Below are 20,237 nucleotides of genomic sequence, written 5' to 3' on the forward strand. Positions count from 1 at the left end.
GCACCCCAACCCCTCCCTGCATCCCAACCCCCCTGCACCCCAAACCTCCTGCACCCCAACCCCTCCCTGCATTCCAAACCCCCTGCACCCCAAACCTTCTGCACTCCAAACCTCCTGCACTCCAACCTCCCTGCACCCCAAATCCCTTCACTCCAAACCCCTGCACTCCAACCCCTCCCTGCATCCCAAGCCCCCTGCACCCCAAACCTCCTACACTCCAAACCTCCTGCACCCCAACCCCTCCCTGCATCCCAAGCCCCCTGCACCCCAAACCTCCTGCACCCCAAACCTCCTGCACCCCAACCCCTCCCTGCGCCCCAACCCCTCCCTGCGCCCCAACCCTCCCGCATCCAGGCCCCCCTGCACCGCGAGCCCATTCCCAGCAGCCTCCCTGCCTCCCTCCCGGGCCGCTGCCGCCCCCAGCCGCCCCCAGCCGCCCCCAGCCGCCCCGCGCCGTGCCCGCCCCGCGCCGCGCTCCCGGCCGCTGCCGCCCACCGTGCCCCGCGCCGTGCCCGCCCCGTGCCGGCGTCGGGGAGGAGCCAGCGAGCGGCGGCAGCGCGCATGGGCCCCGCAGCCTTTCTCTGAGCCCGGCGGCGTGTGCGGGGGGCGTGTGCCCGGCCGCCGTTCCCCCTCGCCCCGCAGCGGCCGCGGGGCCTCTCCCCGGCGGCTCCTCACCTGCAGCGCCCGCGGCCGCCATGTCGGCGCTGGCGGCGGGACGCGGCTGGTAGGCGGAGGTTGGGGTGCCCGGGCTCGGCCCCCGCCGCGGTGGAGCGAGGTGAGTGCCGGCAGGGGTGGAGGGGGGATGTGTGTGTGTGGGGGGGGGGGGGGGGGGGGGTGGGGTGTCGTGTCGCGATAGCGCCGAGCGTGTCGCGCCGGCGGTGGGTGCGGGGAGGCGGCGAGCAGGGGCGGCCTCGGCAGGGCTTGCAGCCGGTGCCGGGGGTCGGGCGGGGAAGCGTTTCGGGCTGGCTGCGGGGAAGGGGGAGGAAAACGATCGAATAAAAGAAGCCGCGGCTCTGTGGCCCTGGGCTGGGGCTCGGTTTGGCGGCTTCCCCGCCCGCCTTCTCGCCTTCCACCCGCGGTTCCGTCGCCGACCTATCCGAGGTGGATAAATTCGCCCATCGCCGGCACCGAGGGGATAATGAGGATTGCAGCCTGCCGGTGCCGTTCCCCTTCGGGCACGGGGGGGGTCCGGCCGCGGCCGCCCGTCCGGAGCGCAGCTGCTGCCCGGCGGCTTTGTGCGCGGGGCTCTCCTCCATTGTGTGCGCTGCAGAGGGGCCCTGCGCGGCCGCTCCCTGCGCCGCAGGTGGAGCGCAGGTCCCTGCCCGGGTCACTGCGGTGAGCTCCATCCGCGCTGGGGAGCGGCGTGAAATGGAGGAGCCGTTCCGCGCCTGGCTCTGCGTGCGCGGAGGTGGTTTGCCTGCAGGAGCTGAGAGGACCTGCAAGGTCTTGGGTTAGCTTTGCCGCCAGGTTGCAATAGGGAGGGGAGCAGAGGATGGCAGCGCAGGGTCCCGCAGGGGAGGCTCCGTGGCGTGCTCGGCTGCTGAGCCAGCGCTGGCTTTAGCTTGGGAAAAAGGTAAATTCACCTTTGCAGCTTGGGTGCGTGTCCCCGTGTGTGGCACTGGTTGCCTTCCACCAGCAACTCCTGTCCCATGAGATCCTGCCCAGTGCCGCAGACCGCTGCTCCAGCCCGGCCCCAGGGCTGTTGGGATGTGCGAAGGGGACGGGAAAGAGGCGTTTTGGGGTACACCTCCATACCCTCCACCCCGGATGGCTCAGAAAACAGCACTTTGGACAGAGGCTGGGACAGTCTTGGCTGGGATGGGTTGGTTGTGGCGGTTGATAGTGCCCTAGGGAGGAATCAAATGGATAGGGACAGGTGAAATGGACAGCAAGAGGTGAACAGAGAAGAAGGTGGAGGCTTGAAAGCTGCTATTTGAGCTAGAAAGAGCTGTAGCCCTAAGGGGTGCCAAAACTGACTGGGCACTGCCCTTGGGTAGGGAGCAGAATAAGCTTCCAAGACTCCTACAAGAATGTATTGTGAACGTTTTGCTTTCTGAGCACCTTTTCCCAGGCACAAATGTCCTGTACATGCCTATTTACAACCCTGCTGTTTCTTTCTGGCTGCTCAGATGTCTTTTCATTCCAGCTCTGCAAAATCAGGTTAGCCTTGAGTGGACAATTTATTTTGTCTGGCCAGTTAAACATTCTGTGTGATAAAGGAGCAAGCAGATCTTGTGCTGGGGCTGATCAGATGCTGTGGGACCTAGGGCAGGTTGCTTGTGCCGTGCTGGGGCATGGAGCCCTGTGTGGCTCATGGGTTTATGATGTTTGGGCATAGTGGAGCCCTGTGTGGCTCATGGGTTTATGATGTTTGGGCATAGTGGAGCCTGTGAAGCCCTGTGTGGCTCGTGGGTTTATGATGTTTGGGCATAGTGGAGCCCTGTATGGCTCATGGGTTTATGATGTTTGGGCATAGTGGAGCCTGTGAAGCCCTGTGTGGCTCATGGGTTTATGATGTTTGGGCATAGTGGAGCCCTGTGTGGCTCATGGGTTTATGATGTTTGGGCATAGTGGAGCCTGTGAAGCCCTGTGTGGCTCATGGGTTTATGATGTTTGGGCATAGTGGAGCCTGTGAAGCCCTGTGTGGCTCATGGGTTTATGATGTTTGGGCATAGTGGAGCCCGTGAAGCCCTGTGTGGCTCATGGGTTTATGATGTTTGGGCATAGTGGAGCCTGTGAAGCCCTGTGTGGCTCATGGGTTTATGATGTTTGGGCATAGTGGAGCCCTGTGTGGCTGATGTTTGGGCATAGTGGAGCCACCTGGAAGAATCAGAGGTATTTTTGGGAGGGGAGTCACACACACAGTGATTGAGATGATAGAAAGTGGGAGAATGAGGTGAGTCTGGCAAATGCTCTGCACAGGGAGGGTGGTGAGATGCTGGAACAGGTAGCCCAGGGAGGTGGTTTGGAAAAGAGGAGGCTGAGGGGAGACCTCATCACTGTCTGCAGCTCCCTGAGAGGAGGCTGTGGACAGGTTGGTGCTGGTCTCTTCTCACAGGTGGTTAGTGATAGAACAAGAGGGAATGGCCTCGAGCTGTGACTGGGTAGGTTTAGACTGGACATTAGGAAGCGTTTTCCCCTGCAAGAGTGGTCAGGCACTGGAATGAGCTGCCCAGGGAGGTGGTGGAGTCACCAAGCCTGGATCTGTTTAAGGTGTCTGGATGTGGTGCTCGGGCATATGGTTTAGGGTGCAGCTTGTAGAGTAGGGGTAAGAGTTGAGACTTGGTGATGAGGAAGCTGGGAGTGTTTAGCCTGGAGAAGAGGAGGCTCAGGGCAGAGCTCATTGCTCTCTACAACTACCTGAAGGGAGGCTGTAGCCAGGTGGGGTTGGGCTCTGCTGCCAGGCACCCAGCAACAGAGCAAGAGGACACAGCCTCAAGCTATGCCAGGGCAGGTTCAGGCTGCATGTGAGGAGGAAGTTCCTGGCAGAGAGAGTGATTGGCACTGGAATGGGCTGTGCAGGGAGGTGGTGGAGTGGCTGTGGCTGGAGGTGTTGAAGCCAAGGCTGGCTGGGGCACTGGTCTGGTTGATTGGCCAGGGCTGGCTGAGCTTGGAGGTGTCTTCCAACCTGCTTGGTTCTGTGATTCTATGAAGGCATTAATGTGGTGTTAACACCCTGCATCATGCCTAGAAGCACTAGTCCAGTGCTGGGAGCACACTGGAGTTCAGCCTTCCAGCTTGTGGTCTTAATCCTGCCTGTTTCAAGTGGGTTTGTCGAGTTTCTGGAGCAACAAAGAGCGCCTGGGGCAGGCCAGCAGAGCTCTCATTAGCGAATTGCTTTCACCTGGGAGATCTTCTTTGTTTTCCTTTAGGTATGGTTTGTGGCTTGGATGTGTTCGTGCCACTTGCCTGATGGGCTGTGAAATATCAGAGGATCCCAGTTCTTAATCGTCTTATTTTTCTGCAAAGCAGAGCGAGGGCAGGATGATGTCACTGAGCTGAAGGGAGGAGGGGGAAGGATTGCAGTGGTGACTTACTGCCTGGGAAGGAGATCCCAGAGGGAGGAACTCCACCAAAACAACCCAAACCTCAACAAACCACCCCAAACAAACCACCCCCCAAAAAAAAAAGGGGCTAGAGCTGCTTTGGCCCAATTTCCCCCTGGGCTTTTGTGCCTTTGGTGAGCTTTTGCAGAGGAGATGTCGTTTTGCTGTCTGAATGCATTGTTTTGCATGGAGTGTCAGAGCACATCATGGGGATGATTCCAGTCGGTTTCCCCTGCTTCAACCCCAACGTGTCACACCCTGGAGTATGCTTGCACAGAAATCCAGTGTTTTTCAGGAACCCAGAATGCATCCTTCCAAAAATAAGTGCTGGCTTTCAGGCTTTATTATGGCTAGAAGGGTTTGTATAGGAGGGGAAAAAAAAGTTGGAATGGGTTCCTTTGGCCTTTGTGTCCTTTTCTCCACAAATAAAAGGAAGATGTTGGCCTCTTGGTGAACTGAGAGGTTATTTTCCTTTGTGCTTCCTCCCAGAGAATTCTCCTCCATGTAGTAGTTCCTCTCGGATTGCAGTGGCTGCAAGCGTGGCTGGAGTGATTGTCTGGCACCTGGTGGCTCCATAGCATTTTGGCTGTCCCAGAGTAAGGACAGGAAGGGAAGATCATAGAATCAGTCAGGGTTGGAAGGGACCACAAGGATTAGCCAGTTCCAACCCCCCTGCCATGGGCAGGGACACTTCACACTAGATCAGGTTGTCCACAGCCTCATCCAGTCTGGCCTTAAACCCCTCCAGGGATGAGGCTTCCACTGCCTCTCCAGGCAACCTGTTCCAGGTTCTCACCACCCTCATGGTGAAGATAAAAAGGTGAAGGTACATTTGTCCATTTTCCTTGCAAAGGCCTGGGCTAATCACTCTCATGGGACTCTTCAGGGTGGGTGGCTTCAGCCAGGTGTTGCCTACACAGGGCCAGTTCCCTCTCCCAGCTGTACCTGGAGCTCCGGTATCTGACTTCATCCTGGCTGCAGCAGCAGCATCCTGTACCAGCAGAGCTTGCTGATGAGGAGGTTCTTTGATGAAGCGTCCTGCCAGCCCTGTTCTCCTCTGCCAGCTTGAACTTACAATCATAGATTCAGTCAGGGTTGGAAGGGACCACAAGGATCATCCAGTTCAAGGCCCCCTGCCATAGGCAGGGACACCTCACACTAGATCAGGTTGTTAGAGCCACGTCCAGCCTGGCCTTAAACACCCCCCGGGGATGAGGCTTCCACCACCTCCCTGGGCAACCCCTGCCAGGCTCTCAGCATCCTCATGCTGAAGGACTTTCTCCTAACATCCAGCCTGAACTCCCCATTTCCAGCTTTGCTCCATTCCCCCCACTCCTGTGACTACCTGGCAGCCTAAAAAGTCCCTCCCCAGCTTTCTTGTATCCCCCTTAAGATACTGCAAGGCCACAATAAGGTCCCCTGGGAGCCTTCTGCTCTCCAGACTGCACAGCCCCAGCTCCCTCCGTCCCAGGTGAACTGGGAGGTGTCCATGGGCTGCCTGTGCCTCCAGCAGTGCAAGCAGTTCAGTTTCAGTGCTGGGGGCTGGCAGCTGCCCTGGGCATGCCTGGCATTGTGATCCAAGAGGAACAAACGAAGTGTTTATCAACTTTGCAACTCCACAACGGTTTTCCTTTGGGGGAAAAAGAAACCAGAAGTCAGTTTGGTAGCTGGGGTGAAGCAGGTCAACGAGTCTGGCCGGTTGGAGCATGTGGATTTTCGCAGGGATTCCTATTCTTATGCTAATCCTTTGGCCGGGCTGGCTGTGTGCTGTTGGGCAGGGTGAGAGGAGGGATGTGCCTGCTGAGGACACCAAAGAGAAGCCATTTTTGGGGCTCATTGTCATGCAGATGAGCTTTGCCAGCCGAGCAGAGCCTGGAGCATGGTGTGACCTGGGGATGGAAAGCAGCTCCGCAGGCACTGAGCCATCCTCGGCTGCTCTGGGTGCAAAGAGTTTGTTTTCAGTATCGTTTTTCTTTGGGGGGGGTTGTTGCTTTGTGTGGTTATTATCAATGCACTTTGCAGCCGAGGACAAATTATTCTCCCTGAAGTTGGACAACTTCAATTTTCAGTCTTTAACGCTGGTGTTGGGTTAAGAAATGTGGGAAGGCAGCAAAGCTGTCACTGCGCTGATGCAGCTGTGAGCTGCTCATCCAGATCCTGTTTCTGCCGCTCTGGGTGATTTGCTGTGCTGCTTCCACACCGGTTTTATGCTGTGCCTCTATTTCTGCTGTGCAAACCACTTCAGATAGATAGATTGTGGAGGAATCTCTGTGTGTGTGTTCTTAGGGGTGTGCCTGTGTGTGCCAGGAGAAACCAGCTAAAACAGAATCATAGAATCAGCCAGGGTGGGAGAGAGCTCCAAGCTCAGCCAATCCAACCTAGCACCCAGCCCTGGCCAAGCAACCAGACCATGGCACTGAGTGCCCCAGCCAGGCTTGGCTCCAACACCTCCAGCCACAGCAACTCCACCACCTCCAGGTACAGCAACTCCAGCACCTCCCTGGGCAGCCCATTCCAATGCCAATCACTCTCTCTGTCAACAACTTCCTCCTCACATCCAACCTAGAGCTGCCCTGGCACGACTTGAGGCTGTGTCCCCTTGTTAATCAAGTCACTCTTTATTTGCTTTAGATTTGTTGCCCAGAGGTGGTGTTAGAAAGGGGAAGTGATGAAATGCCCTGACCTAGGGAAGGGTGTCCCTGCCCGTGGCAGGGGAGCTGGAACTAGGTGATCCTTGTGGTCCCTTCCAACCCTGACTGAATCTATGTTTCTAAGTAAAGGAAGGGCCTGATAGAAAATACTTCAAGTAGGCATTTTACTGCATATCATACATGACTGTGATGGTTTGGGTGTTGCCTGCCCTGCCTCCACTTCAGAAAATCCCCCAGACTAGGCTCAGCTGAGCTGGAGATTGACTGAGGCTTTGTAGTCACAGTTTAGCAGAAGATACAAGCAGCTATTTGCAATATGGACAGCAAGGTGCAAGTTAAAAAGGTAACAGAGAAACACAGCAGCCCTCCCAGAAGCCAGAGTCCCCAGGAGGGGCTCCCAACCACCCTTCCACCTTCTCCCACCCCTCTACCTTAGCCCAGACTTTGCCTTATGCTTAAGGTGAGTTTGGAGGGTCGGCCAGGGGAGTTAGGAAGCAGAGGGATTAGTCAGGTTAGAGAAGGAGAAATTCATGCATCTCTAGAGCCAGAGAGAGACTCTGTTATGTGTGTTTGTGTTCTTCTTCTTCTCCATCTCAGCAAGCCTATGAGTGCAGCAGGCCTCACCACTGTTTCCTTTTCACAGCCTGTCATCTCATTCTCACCACAGTATCCCAGCTAGGCTCAAACTGGCACAACGAGGGAGTGCAGCTACAACACAACTGCAGCCACATCAGTAAGAACTGCAGCTGAGCTCCACGGGAGCTTCTGCAGGCCAAGTTTCTAGGCTGTGAAGCGTGTCCAGGAGCCTCCGAGCTCTCTTTCTTGCAGTGGGGTGTCGTGTTGCTGGTGACTCTACACCCTGGAGCAGCTCAGCTTACCATATTTCGTGGGGAGAGGGTGTTGGGTTCTGTGGAGGTGTGCAGAAGAATTAAAAGCTGCCCTTTAAACTATTTAGCAAATTGGATTTGCTGTGGCAGCAGTGGGGCAGGAAGCTAATCGCGTTTAAGCTGATGTTGACTTTTCCAATCTGATTTTCCCTCCCCCCCCCCCCGAGAAGAAACTTCATTACCTGGTTGTTAAATGCACAGCTAATTAGCTGCTGATTGCTTGAAGGTGATCTAAAGCCAGGCTACCAGGTTCTGTGCAGCCAGTTGGGTGGAAATGCTTCCTTAGGTTATTGTCTTGCTTTTGGATTGAGCACAGTATTACCTAGCAGCATCCTAAGGATGGGAATGTGTTTAGCTGAGGGACTTCCTCCTAACATCCAGTCTGAATCTCCCCATTTCCAGCTTTGTTCATTGCCCCCAGTCCTATCACTACCTGACGGCCTACAAAGTTAAATGTCATCTTTTTTTCCCTGTTGCTAGCCACTGGATGTTCTTTTTCTTTCTTCTTAGTCTCCCTGCCCATGCTCCTTTCCAGCTCCAGCTGTTCTGGAGTTCGTGATGCTGCCTATGAACCTTACAGCAGATGAGAAAGTGGCTCAGCAGCTTCTGTCTTTCAGCCATAGTCCAGAAAGCTAAAGAGCCCCAAATCTCCACTTACTGAAAATTGTTGTTTTAAGAACCTGTATTTTCTTTTAGTCCTGTTTCTGTAGCCAACTTAGAACACCATGAGCAGGTCCTGCTGATGGGGCTTGTGCTGAAGCAGTAGCTCAATGTAAAGTACTGATCAGAGAAGCACAATCATTTAGGCTGGAAGGGACCTTTAAGATGATTGAGTCCAGCCATTAACCCAGCACTACCAGCTCACCACTGCACCGTGTCCCTCAGCACCATATCCACATGGTTTTAGATTCCTTAATGGGATGGGCACTCCAGCACCACCCTGACTTTTCCAGGGCTTGACAACCGTTTTGGGGAACAAAATTGTTCTTCATCTCCCACCTAAACCTCCCCTGGTGTAACTTGAGGCTCTTGTCTATTGCTTGTTGCTTGGGATAGGAGTCCAACCTGCCCTCATGCTGCTGCAGGGAGTGAGGTCTCCCCTCAGCCTCCTTCAACCTCTTGTCACCTCAGTTGCTTTTGCTGCTGGAGAAGCTGCAGCTGCTGCCCCTCCATTGCTTTCTGGTGTGCCCAGTGCCTTTGCCTGTCCATGTGTCAGCCTCTAGTGATTGTGGGTGGAAAGCATGGATTTAGTGTCCATTACAACTCTTGAAGAACCAGATCAAGTGGGAAGTTCTCCCACTTCTGCATTAACCCTTCAAACCAGGAGCACAAGAAGGTTGGAGCTTGGCTTCCTGTGGGCTTCAGGCTAAAATGAAATGCTTCAATATCCCTGAGATGATTTGTTGGGTGGAGAGACACTTGGTCAGTTGCAGCTTGAGTTATGGCTTAGAGCTCCTGGTAATGGATCTATGCTATAAAGGTCACAGGATGCAGAGTTCTAGGATCAATTCCCTGTGACAGCTCAAATTTAGCTTGTGGGTGTTAGTTTACTTTTTAAGCAGGTTTTACACTCGTTAACAAGTTGTCAGTCCTGTGTTGCCTTCAGTTTGGCCTTGCTCCATCTTTCAGCAAGCAGAAAGCCTTAAAGCAGGTGAAGAGTTCCTGCAGCAGAAGTTTGCTGGTGTGACATTGCCTTGCTGCGACTCAGCCTTGTGTCAGGAGCTGGGTCAGCAGTGAAGGCTGAATGGTTTGGGTTGGAGGGGACCTCAAAGGTTATCCAATCCAACTGTCCTCAGTGAGCAGGGACAGGTTGAACTACAGGAGGTTGCTCAGAGCCCCATCCAACCTGATGTGGATCACAGTGGTGGTCCAGCTGTAAAGAAGGCTGGCAGTGAATTTCTTGCTACTAGTAAGTTGCTTTTGAGACAGGAGGAAATGTGATGTTCTAGAAGCTTTGCCATCATTTACTGTGTTCAGTCCTGGGGCCCCCAGTTTAAAGAGGATAGAGATCTGCTGGAGAAGGTCCAGCAAAGGATGATGAGGGACTGGAGCAGTGCCTGATGAGGAGAGGCTGAGGGACCTGGGGCTGCTTGCTTTGGAGAAGAGAAGACTGAGAGGGGATTTAAGCAATGTCTATAACTATCTGAGGACTGGGGGTCAGTGGGGGGGGGACAGGCTCTGCTCACTGCTGCCTGGGATAGGACAAGCAGCAATGGATGGAAGCTGCAGCACAGGAGGTTCCAGCTCAGCACAAGGAGGAACTTCTTGGCTGGAAGGGTCCCAGAGCCTGGCACAGGCTGCCCAGAGAGGTTGTGGAGCCTCCTTCTGTGGAGCCTTTCTAGGCCTGTCTGGATGTGTTCCTGTGTGCCCTGAGCTAGACTGTGTGGTCCTGCTCTGGCAGGGGGGGATTGGACTGAGGATGATCTCTTTGTGTCCCTTCCAAGCCCTGACATCTGTGAGCCTGAGTGTGGAGATGATCAGTTTTACTAGGAATAACTTTGATGGCAAAGTGTTAGGTTCTTAGGAGGAGTTTGAAAGTCCTTTTCTCACACTGAGGGCCTTGCTTAGCCCTCTGTGTTTTGTTCCTTGGGCTCTATTTATCACCACCTAAATAAATGTCTGTTAAAATGCTAAGTGGTGGTTTGTTGGTTTTGTTGTTCTCTCCCCCCATGTTTCCTGGCATTTAGGAAGTCAACTTTCTGCTCTCAGTACTCAGAATGCTCAAGGTGCATGTGGATGCTCTGGGGGAAAAGTGCTTCACAGGATAGCTTAGGTTGGAAGGGACCTCAGAGATCATCTACTCCAACCTCCCCTGCCATGAGCAGGGGCACTTCTCGACAAGAGTTGGTTGCTTGGTGTTTCTGCAAGTAGTTTGATGTTTTGGTGCCAAACCCAGACCAAACCAACATGTTTGCCAACCCCAAATACCAGAGATTTAGGCTGGATGTGAGGAGGAAGTTGTTGGCAGAGAGAGTGATTGGCATTGGAATGGGCTGCCCAGGGAGGTGGTGGAGTGGCTGTGGCTGGAGGTGTTGCAGCCAAGCCTGGCTGGGGCACTTAGTGCCATGGTGTGGTTGGTTGGGCAGGGCTGGGTGCTAGGTTGGGCTGGCTGAGCTTGGAGCTCTCTTCCAACCTGCTTGATTCTCTGATTCTCTATTCTTATGGACTTCACCAGGGACAGATGCTTGGTTGCTAGGAAGAAGGCTACAGCTGGACCACCTCTGCTCGAGCATGATTTTAATTGTTTCCAGAGCCTTTGAGCATTGGCTGAGGTTTAGTCTTTTACTCCTAGTTATGATTCATGAATGTCTTCATTAGGTTTCCTAATAGCTGCTACCTTTTGTGTTGTGTGTTTTACAGGGAGCATCTCCAGAGACTCAGCTCCCACCTGCTAGAAACAATCAGCTTTTTCTGAAGGGTAATTTCAGGCTTTATTTTTAATTTAAGAAGCCTCTTATCTTGCTTCCTGAAGCAGTTTGCTTGAGCCCCCTCCCCCTCCCTCTCCAATTTACATAGCAGCTGATAATTCTATCAGGTTGCATCAGCCATTTCCAAATCAGTTTTTCATGGCATGTGAATGGAGCTCAGTAGCTGCTTCCCTTAATGCTCATCCTCAGTCCTTCCTCCCTCCTCTGCATGTGCAGGAGGTGGGTGAGATGTTTGCCAGGGGTCGATGCAGGCAGCAGCAGCTCATTTTTATTTCGAGGACAGCTCTGATGATTTATTCTTGGGAGGGTAAATGAGATTCCAGAGTCCTTGCCTTGAGTGATGCACAAGGCAGCTTCACACGCAGCAGCTCAGTGGCTGCTAACTGCTGCAGCTCATTTCATTGAAGAAACAGGAACAAAAGTTTGTTTGTAACTCCTCTGGAACGGAGAACAAAGGCTGCAGGGACCTTTGAACCTCTGTGGCTGTGCATCTGAAGGAGGAATTGTTCAAGAGTGGGACGGACTGCCAGAAGCCCAGAGATCTGCTTTGCCCTGTGTCCTTCTGCAGCAGCCTTCAACCACCACCCTTAAAGCAAAACAAAAAGCAGAGTTGGTTAATTGGAAGAGATTTTTGTTCTTCCCACCCAGCTCTGGTGGGATACTGAAGTATGCAGGAATGGTTAGGCTGCCACTACTCTTTCTTTTCTCCACTGAAGCAAGCTTTAATGATGGTGGTGATTTCTTTTTCTTGCTTGTTTGGGGTTGTTTTTTGGCCTGTTTAGTTTTATTTTTGTTAAAGAACTCTCTTCTGATCCATTGCATCCTCAAAACCTTTTTTTTGTTCCTTCTCTAGTGCTCTGTGTAAATAATCACAGCATCACAGAGTTTCTTAGGTTGGAAAAACCCTTCAAGCTCCTCAAGTCCAATCCTTAGCTCCACACTGACAAGTTCCTGACTAACCCAAATCCCTCAGCACAAGATCTCAGCACTATGAACCTCTGTGGTTGGGAAGGACCACCAGGATCAGCCAGTCCAACCTTCATCCAAGCATCCTTCATCACCAGACCATAGCCTCAAGCACCACAGCCCTCTCCTCTTAAACACCTCCAGGGATGGCAACTCCACCACCTCTCTGGTCAGCCTGTTCAGATGATCTTTAAGGTCCCTTCCAACCCAACCACTTCTGCGATGCCAGGGTTCAGTGGGGGCAGTGATTTGTGCCCTGTCATTCACCTTTGTGAGTTGCAGAAGGCTTGGAGAGAGGCTGAGCTGTGCTGCAAGGGCACATTCCCTGCACTGCTTGGTGCAGAGGGAGAGAAAGCACAGCACTGGGTGTTCACTGGTTGTGAGCAATGAAGGGAGCAGACCAGCTGGAAGCACCACGGCTGTTCATTTCTGCTTCTCAGCCTGGACATGCAGCTCCTAAGTGTGCTCAGCCATGCCAGAAGTGTTCATGGCTGTCCCTCTCGCTGAGGAACTCCTCACTGCTGCTCTGGCATGGTTTGGACAGAAGGCAAAGGCTGAGGTTGCCCCACATAGTCTCTGGGGAATTGAATCAGGTCTGCCCTGCAAGCTGCGACTCCTGAGGAAGCCTGCAGGAGGTCAGCCCCATCGCAGTAGGGGTTCTGGCATCTGTGTTCTTCTGCCTGGCTTCCTTCGGGCACCGTTGGAGAGGGCACTCTCTGCATCAGTCTGCAGGGTGGCTGCAGCCAGCCTGGCCTGTGGGAGCATTGCTTGGGTTGTTCTCTAGGTCCCTGGACCCCAGCAGAGCACAGATGGAACTGGAAAAGCTCTGGGTGCTGGAAAGAGGAGCAGCAAGCAGGCACGATTTAGCTGGCAGTGAAGTGTTTCAAGCAGGATTCGTTCTTGCTCTTGGAGAACAAACCAATCCATTTCTTGGAGCGTTTAGATAATCAGAGAGGCTTCAGTCCCTTCCCCCCCTGCTCCTTTTTTCTCCTTCCTTAGGGCTGCCTGCTTGATGGGGTGGCAGTCGTGTAGATCTTCACGGCTTCTGCTCAGCCTGCCTCTTCAGCTGTCCCAAGTGACAGCATCTCTCAAATGTTTGCTCTTGTTTCTTCAAGCTGTTGTCCCTCTCCTAACTTTTTGGCTGTGCTGTGGGGAAATTCAGCTTTCTGTCTTCCAGGCAGCATGTAAACCTGGCTCCCAGGAGCATGGGAAAACTCTGTGGTGGTTGCTCTTGGATCTTTGAAGTTCTTTGTGGTGCACTTGTTGGTTGTCACTCTGTGTGTGTGTGTGTGTTTATTTTTGATCCCACCTCTCTTAAGATGTGCAGCAGCTTGAAGTAGACAAGGAACCTCTCATTACTTAAGGATTTCACTATGGGGAGCATTCTGCAGCTAATATTTCAGTCATCCATTCACAGAGCAGTTGTAAATGGCACGAGGAAGCTAATGCATCCCTGGCTGTTTGGTTGGGTAGCCATACTGCATTCATTTAGGGTGAGAATTTAACTCCAGAATGCAGCTTAGCAGCTTTCTGAGCATTTCCACCTAGATTACAAGAGACCTTTCTTACCTTGACTGCATCATTCCCTACAGGTACCTCTTGCATTTCCTGCTCGTCAAATGCCAAGCTGGAAAAATGAAACTGCACTTAACTCCTGAGAGGAACATGGGCAAATGAAAACATATAGCTCAGTGTTGTAGAAAACTTAATTTGTCACTTCTTACCACTAGAAAAAACATGTGTGTGGAGGAGGGATGCCATATGGCTGCTAAATATAACACAAGTTTCTCCTGAAAGCAGTCTCCAAAGTACAGAAGTTCACAATCTGGGCTCTGGGTTTTTAACAGGAGTGTGGTGGAGATATGAAGAGTCCTAGGAGTGCAAAGTAAGGTGATGGAAATGAGGCCAAGAGGCAATCCAGGAAGGTTTCCTCTGGAGAGGTGATGCTGCCTGCTCAGCATCCCCTAAGGTGCTGGACCCTTTGTTAGCAAGTGGTGCAAAGGGTAGTAGGAGCTGTCTGGGTGGCATCAGCTGTCTGTGCTCCCCACTCTTCAGCTTCAACAGCTTGTTGTGTTCTTGGTTGCTTCAAACACTTGCACTGGTAACTTCCCAGTGCTGGGATGCTGGAGAGCTTTGGTCTGCTGGAGCTGTTTGAATAGGATCAGGAAAATATGGTAATGGTGGCAAGAAAGGGAGAAACTCTTTAGAGTGAGGGTGGTGAGATGCTGGCACAGGCTGCCCAGGCAGGTTGTGGAGCACAGAGAGGGAGGGTGAGGAGACACTGGCACAGGTTGCCCAGGCAGGTTGTGGAGCACAGAGAGGAAGGGTGAGGAGACACTGGCACAGGTTGCCCAGGGAGGTTGTGGAGCACAGAAGCACCCAACGTGATCTTTGATCACGTTGGGTGCTTCTGTGCTCCACAACCTCCCTGGAGGTGTTCAAGACCAGGTTGGATGAGGTCCTTGAGCAACCTGTTCTAGTGGGAAGTGTCCATGCCCATGGTAGGGGCATTGGAACTGGAAGGTCTTTAAGATCCCTTCCAACCCAACCCACTCTGTGACTTTATGGAACCATCTGTATTTTGGTGGTGGAACCATCTGTATTTTGGCAACACCTCCACAAAACAATGAAAGGCTACCCAAAATTGTGAGTTGAGAGTAGTTATTGTGAGTTCTTCATAGTTTGGAAGTGACCTCAGAGTGTTCATAGAATTGTTCTACTTGGAAAAGACCTCTAAGATCATGGAGCCCAACTGGCAGTGGGTTAATAGTTGGACTTGATCTTAAAGGTCTTTTCCAAACTAAGTTAATCTATGATCCTATGGAATTTTTGGTAGGCTTTTGTGGTGTTGTGGAGGTGCTGCCAAAATACAGATGGCTCCATGGCTTAGGAATACACTGCTGTCTGCAGGGAGGTTGTAGCCAGGTGGGGTTGGGCTCCTCTGCCAGGCAAGCAGCAAGAGGACACAGCCTCAAGTTGTGCCAGGGCAGGTTCAGGCTGGATGTTAGGAGGAATTTGTTGGCAGAGAGAGTGATTGGCATTGGAATGGGCTGCCCAGGGAGGTGGTGGAGTGGCTGTGGCTGGAGGTGTTGAAGCCAATCCTGGCTGGGGCACTTAGTGCCATGGTGTGGTTGGTTGGGCAGGGCTGGGTGCTAGGTTGGACTGGCTGAGCTTGGAGCTCTCTTCCAGCCTGGGTCATTCTATGAATACAAATATAATTGAAATATGGTAACATGAGCAAGTTCATAGATTCACAGAATGGTTTGGGTTGGGAGGGACCTGAAGATCATCTGGTTCTAGCCCCCCTGGCATTGGCAGGGACACCTCCCACTGGAGCAGAAGGGGTGAAAATGAGCAGCACGCTGCAGCATCCTATATCTACATAGATTTAAGTAGTAGATGTTTCTGTGACCCCTCCTTTACACCCACCCCCCAAAAATTTTCCCATCCAAACTAGGGATTGTACTTCTGATTTAGCAAAGCCCTTTATGTCTAATGTTAGCATGTGAGTAATCCTAGGGCTCTCTATAGGATAAAAGGCAGTGCTGAGCTGTGGCAGGGAGATCTGATAGGCAAAGCTTATCCTGGAAGAGAATCAGAAGAGAAACTATATTGGTTAGATTCCTTGAGGCCTTTAAAATGATTCAAAGGGCTGAGTGTAAACTCACTGATGGGGTTTTGGTGGCTGAAGATGCAGTTATGCAGATTGCAGCTTGTTGGGGCAAGGAGAATTGGTTTCTGCACTCCAGCACATGTGCTCTTGCTCTGTGCTCCCTCTGAAGCTGAGTTACACACAACAAGAATGCACTTTGTTGCTCCTTTAATAATAAACAACAGCAGTGCAGTTTTGATCTTCAAAGCCCTGCTCAGACCTTAATTAATCTTCATAATAGTCCTTCGAGAGACTCAATGCTCCCTACCCTTTTGGCCGAGGAGCTCCTTAAGGTGGAGATGTTGGAGGATGTGCTAAGGGTCCTATTGTCAGCGGCTGCTGGGACAGCGCTGGGAGCTTTGGCTGTTGTTGCTTCTCTCATTTCTGCCTTCAAAGGGCCTCAGGTTTGAATGCATCAAGAGATGCAGTGTGAAATTCCTTGTGCAGCTTTGGCTTTCCATCGGGGTGTTACCTGCTGCATATGCGGGTTGGAATTTCCCTCCTGAATATGCCTGTGGGTGGGAGCAGGTAGGTGAAAGCACACTTCAGAAGAGCTGGGTCACAGCTTTTCGTGCTGCAGGAGGGGCAAGGAGCAGGGATGTGAAGCTGTAGAGGCTGGAGGACACATAACAAACAGATAGAAGGTGTCTCTGCCTCCTCTAATCTTCCTAGTTCTTCAGAAGGTTTAAACTGAGGAGGAGGAATTAATGGAGATGTTGGAGTTATTTATTTCTTTTTCTCTGGCTGATTGCTGATTTGCCTTCTAAAAGGGATTTAGGGAGTAGATCCCTGTCTGGAAAACCTGTGGCTTGCGTCTGGGGAGTGAAACAAGAGGAACAAACGAGAAGTGAGGCTGTTGGCATGGAGAAACGGCGCAGCAGGGCTTGCAGTCTAAAGGTGGTGATCTCTCCAAACGCCCCTCTGTGAGCAGAGCCTGCAGAACAACGAAGCTTTGTTCCGTGTGCATTTGTCTGCCAGACAATGGGAGGAGGGAGTCCTCATTAATAAACCAAGCTGTGTGAGCTTGCAGCTGCCAGAGATAAGGGAGTCAAGCAGGGGGCTGGAGGAATGCAGAGATGGGTGGGAGGTTGTGATGCGGCAGTGCCAAGGTCAAGCTCTTTAGTGCTCTTGGGAGGCTCAAAAGCGTTTTTCAGGATCTGAAAGGTTTCAGAATAACCATAGAATTGCTTGGGTTGGGAAAAACCTCTAAGAGCACCCAGTCCAACCATCAACCCAGCACCCCCATGGCCGCTAAACTGTGTCCCCAAGGGCTGTGTCCACACCTTGCTTGAACACCTCCAGGGGTGTGGACTCCACCACCTCCCTGGACAGCCTGTTCCTATCCCTGACCACTCTTGCAGCAAGGAAATTGTTCCTGATAGCCAACCTAAGCCTCCCCTTGTGCCATGCCAGGCCATTTCCTTGACTCCTATCACCTGATCCTGGGGATAAGAGTCCAACCCCCACCTCCCTGTCAGCTCCTTGCAGGGAATCGTAGAGCCAGCCAGGTTGGAAGAGACCTCCAAGCTCATCTGATCCAACCTATCACCCAGCCCTATCCAGTAACCAGACCATGGCAAGGGAGCTGTAGAGAATCACAGACTGGTTTAGTTTGGAAGTGACCTCAAAGATCATCCAATTCCAACCCCCTGCCGTAGGCAGGGACACCTCCTACTACAGCAGTGAGGTCTCAATAAGTAGCCTCTAAAGTCCCTGCCTGGTGTCTTTATGATAAACTCTGCTTTACTCTGGCAGAAGGCCCTGGAGGTTGTGCTCATCTGCCTGAGGAATGAACCTGGAAGGAGCTTGCCACGTAGAAATTTGCCAACCTGTTGAGCAGGTTTGAAGCATTCTCCAGTGTGAAGCAGCTAAGTCAGCAGAGTCCTCCAGCTGGTGCCAGCAGCCCTCGTTGTGCTCAACCTGTGACCTTGTCATCACAGGAAAGAACTTGCGGACAGGATGGTGCTGCCAGCTCTGTTTGGGTGAAGGTCTTCTCAGCCTTCCCTGTTGTGGTTTAGCAGCTCCTTGTTACTTGGTGCATGCACTGAGAGGAGGAACCTCTGAAGGGCTTGAAATGGCTCCCTGTCAGCTTGGTTGGAGGGCAGTGGCTTAGGCTGGCTCAAGGAGAAATACAAATAATATCACAGTATCATCAGGGTTGGAAGAGACCTCACAGATCATCAAGTCCAACCCTTTACCACAGAGATCAAGGCTAGACCATGGCACCAAGTGCCACGTCCAACCTTGCCAATGTGATGTGGTTTGAAGAGGAAAATGCAAAGCAAATGTCCTCCTGACAACTTCCAGCCTTCCCAGAGCCCTGACCAGTCTGGTCTTGTATTCTGAACGTGGCAGAGGTTTTTGTTAGCAAAAGCTTGCAAATAACATGTTTGCCTGTGCTTGCTGTAGGCATTCTGAGCTCCAGCAGTTCTGATAAGTGAAAGCAGCAAATCTCAGAGTCCTGGTTGGAAAAGGTGAAGTGTGTCTCTATGGGGACAGGCTGGGAGAGTTGGGGTTCTTCAGCCTGCAGAAGAGAAGGCTTCAGGGAGACCTGCAACAGCCTTCCAGTACCTGAAGGGGGTTAAAGGAGAGCTGGAGAAGGACTTCTCACAGTATCACCAAGGTTGGAAGAGACCTCACAGATCACCAAGTCCAACCCTTTAGCACAGAGCTCAAGGCCAGACCATGGCACCAAGTGCCACGTCCAGTCCTGCCTTGAACAGCTCCAGGGACGGCGACTCCACCACCTCCCCGGGCAGCCCATTCCAGTGTCCAATGACTCTCTCAGGGAAGAACTTTCTCCTCACCTCCAGCCTAAATCTCCCCTGGCACAGCTTGAGGCTGTGTCCTCTCGTTCTGGTGCTGGCCACCTGAGAGAAGAGAGCAACCTCCTCCTGGCCACAGCCTCCCCTCAGGTAGGTGCAGACAGCAATAAGGTCTGCCCTGAGCCTCCTCTTCTCCAGGCTAACCAATCCCAGCTCCCTCAGCCTCTCCTCCTAGGGCTGTGCTCAAGGTCTCTCACCAGCCTCATCGCCCTTCTCTGGATAAGGGCTGGGACTGATGGGAAAAGAGGGAATGGATTGAAGCTTGAGGAGGGCAGATTGAGACTGGAGATGGGGAAGAAATTCTTCCCAGTGAGGGTGGGGAGACACTGGCACAGGTTGCCTGAGGAGGCTGTGGATGGGCCCTTCTTGGAGGTGTTCAGGGCAAGGTTGGATGAGGCATTGAGCAATATGGTCTAGTGTTAGGTGTCACTGCCCAAGGCAGGGGGGTTGGGAGTAGATGATCCTTAAGTCCCTTCCAACCCAAACTGTTCTACAAGTCTGTGTGCCAGTGGCACAAGTGTCTTTGCAGCATTAAGCCCCTGGCTCAGGCACTGATTTGCCTGTTTGGAAGGACGAGCCTTCAAAGAGCACCTTGAATTTTCTAGTATCCCTGTTGGAAGTGAGCTTGTGTGTGGAAATCTGGATGAGATGGAGCTTGGGAGGATGCTGTTTGAGGGCTGACTGACATATGGGCTGACATACGGTGCCATTTACCACCCCAGCGTCTCAGCTTCCAGGGAACGAGGCTCTGAAGCATCTAACTCCATTAATTACTTGCAGACAACTTCCACCCTGGTCCTGGCCAGAGCAATTGACACTTCTCCTTTTTGTCCCATCCTTTGTTTTCTGCATTTCATTCTTTTAAATGAATGCTATGAAGAGGTTTTTCTGAGGGTCTGGGTAGCAGCAGCCACTTGCAAGTCACAGAGTGGTGGGAGTCAGGATGGACCTCTGGAGGTTGAGTCCAGCTTCCCTGCCAGAGCAGGTCACACCAGAACACATTCAGACAGAAACAGAATCAGACAGGGTTGGAAGGCACCACAAGGGCAGGGACACCCTACCCTAGATCAGGCTGCCCAGAGCCTCATCCAGGGATGTGGCCCCAACCACCTCCCTGGGCAGCCCATTCCAGTCTCTCACCACTCTGATGCTAAAGAACTTCCTCTTCATGTCCAGCCTGACTCTCCCCACCTCCAGCTTTGCTCCATTCCCCCTAGTCCTGTTGCTCCCTGCTATCCTGGAAAGTCCCTCCCCAGCTTTTCTTTTGTAGGCCCCCTTCAGCTACTGGAAGGTGAGTTTTGTTAGTCTCCAGAAGAAGGATGCTCCCTCCCTGGAGGTGTTCGAGGCCAGGCTGAATGAGGTCTTGTGCAACCAAGTCTAGTTGAGAGATGTTCCTGCCCATGGCAGTGAGGTTGTAGGAGATGATCTCTGAGCTCCCTTCCAACCAAAGCCATTCTGCTCCTTTTAGCACTGGGAAGAGAGTGGAGTGAAAAGGTTTCAGAGGGAGGAAAAAAGTGCTGTGGACTTTTCCAGGTGTGATTGCTGATAGCTGGGAAATTGCTGCTGGGTTTGCTGTCTTCCAGCTGGACCTGTGTAGAGCTTGCAATGAGGATGCCACTTACTTGCTTTTATATTACTGCTTTTTCACCAAATGCTTTAATTGCTGCCCTTAAGCATGTGCAGAGCTTAAAGATGGGAAGATAAGTGGAACAAATGCTCAGGTTTGGAATCCTGTAAGAGAGAAATGAAGGAAGGGCTCGAAATACAGAGGGGCTGCAGAGT

General features: G+C 52.4%; 1 protein-coding gene across 1 annotated transcript in view; it reads left to right on the forward strand.

Annotated features, from left to right (window-relative positions):
* The first annotated feature begins 601 nt into the window (after positions 1-601).
* ARHGAP32 (Rho GTPase activating protein 32) overlaps positions 602-20,237 on the forward strand; it is a 246,412-nt gene continuing 226,776 nt past the window's right edge. Inside the window, exon 1 of the mRNA XM_064173280.1 lies at positions 602-775. The gene's annotated coding sequence lies outside the window, so the exon portion shown is untranslated. The remainder of the gene's footprint in view (positions 776-20,237) is intronic.

Source organism: Pogoniulus pusillus, chromosome 38 (genome assembly GCF_015220805.1).
Source record: "Pogoniulus pusillus isolate bPogPus1 chromosome 38, bPogPus1.pri, whole genome shotgun sequence".
Classification (NCBI taxonomy): domain Eukaryota; kingdom Metazoa; phylum Chordata; class Aves; order Piciformes; family Lybiidae; genus Pogoniulus; species Pogoniulus pusillus.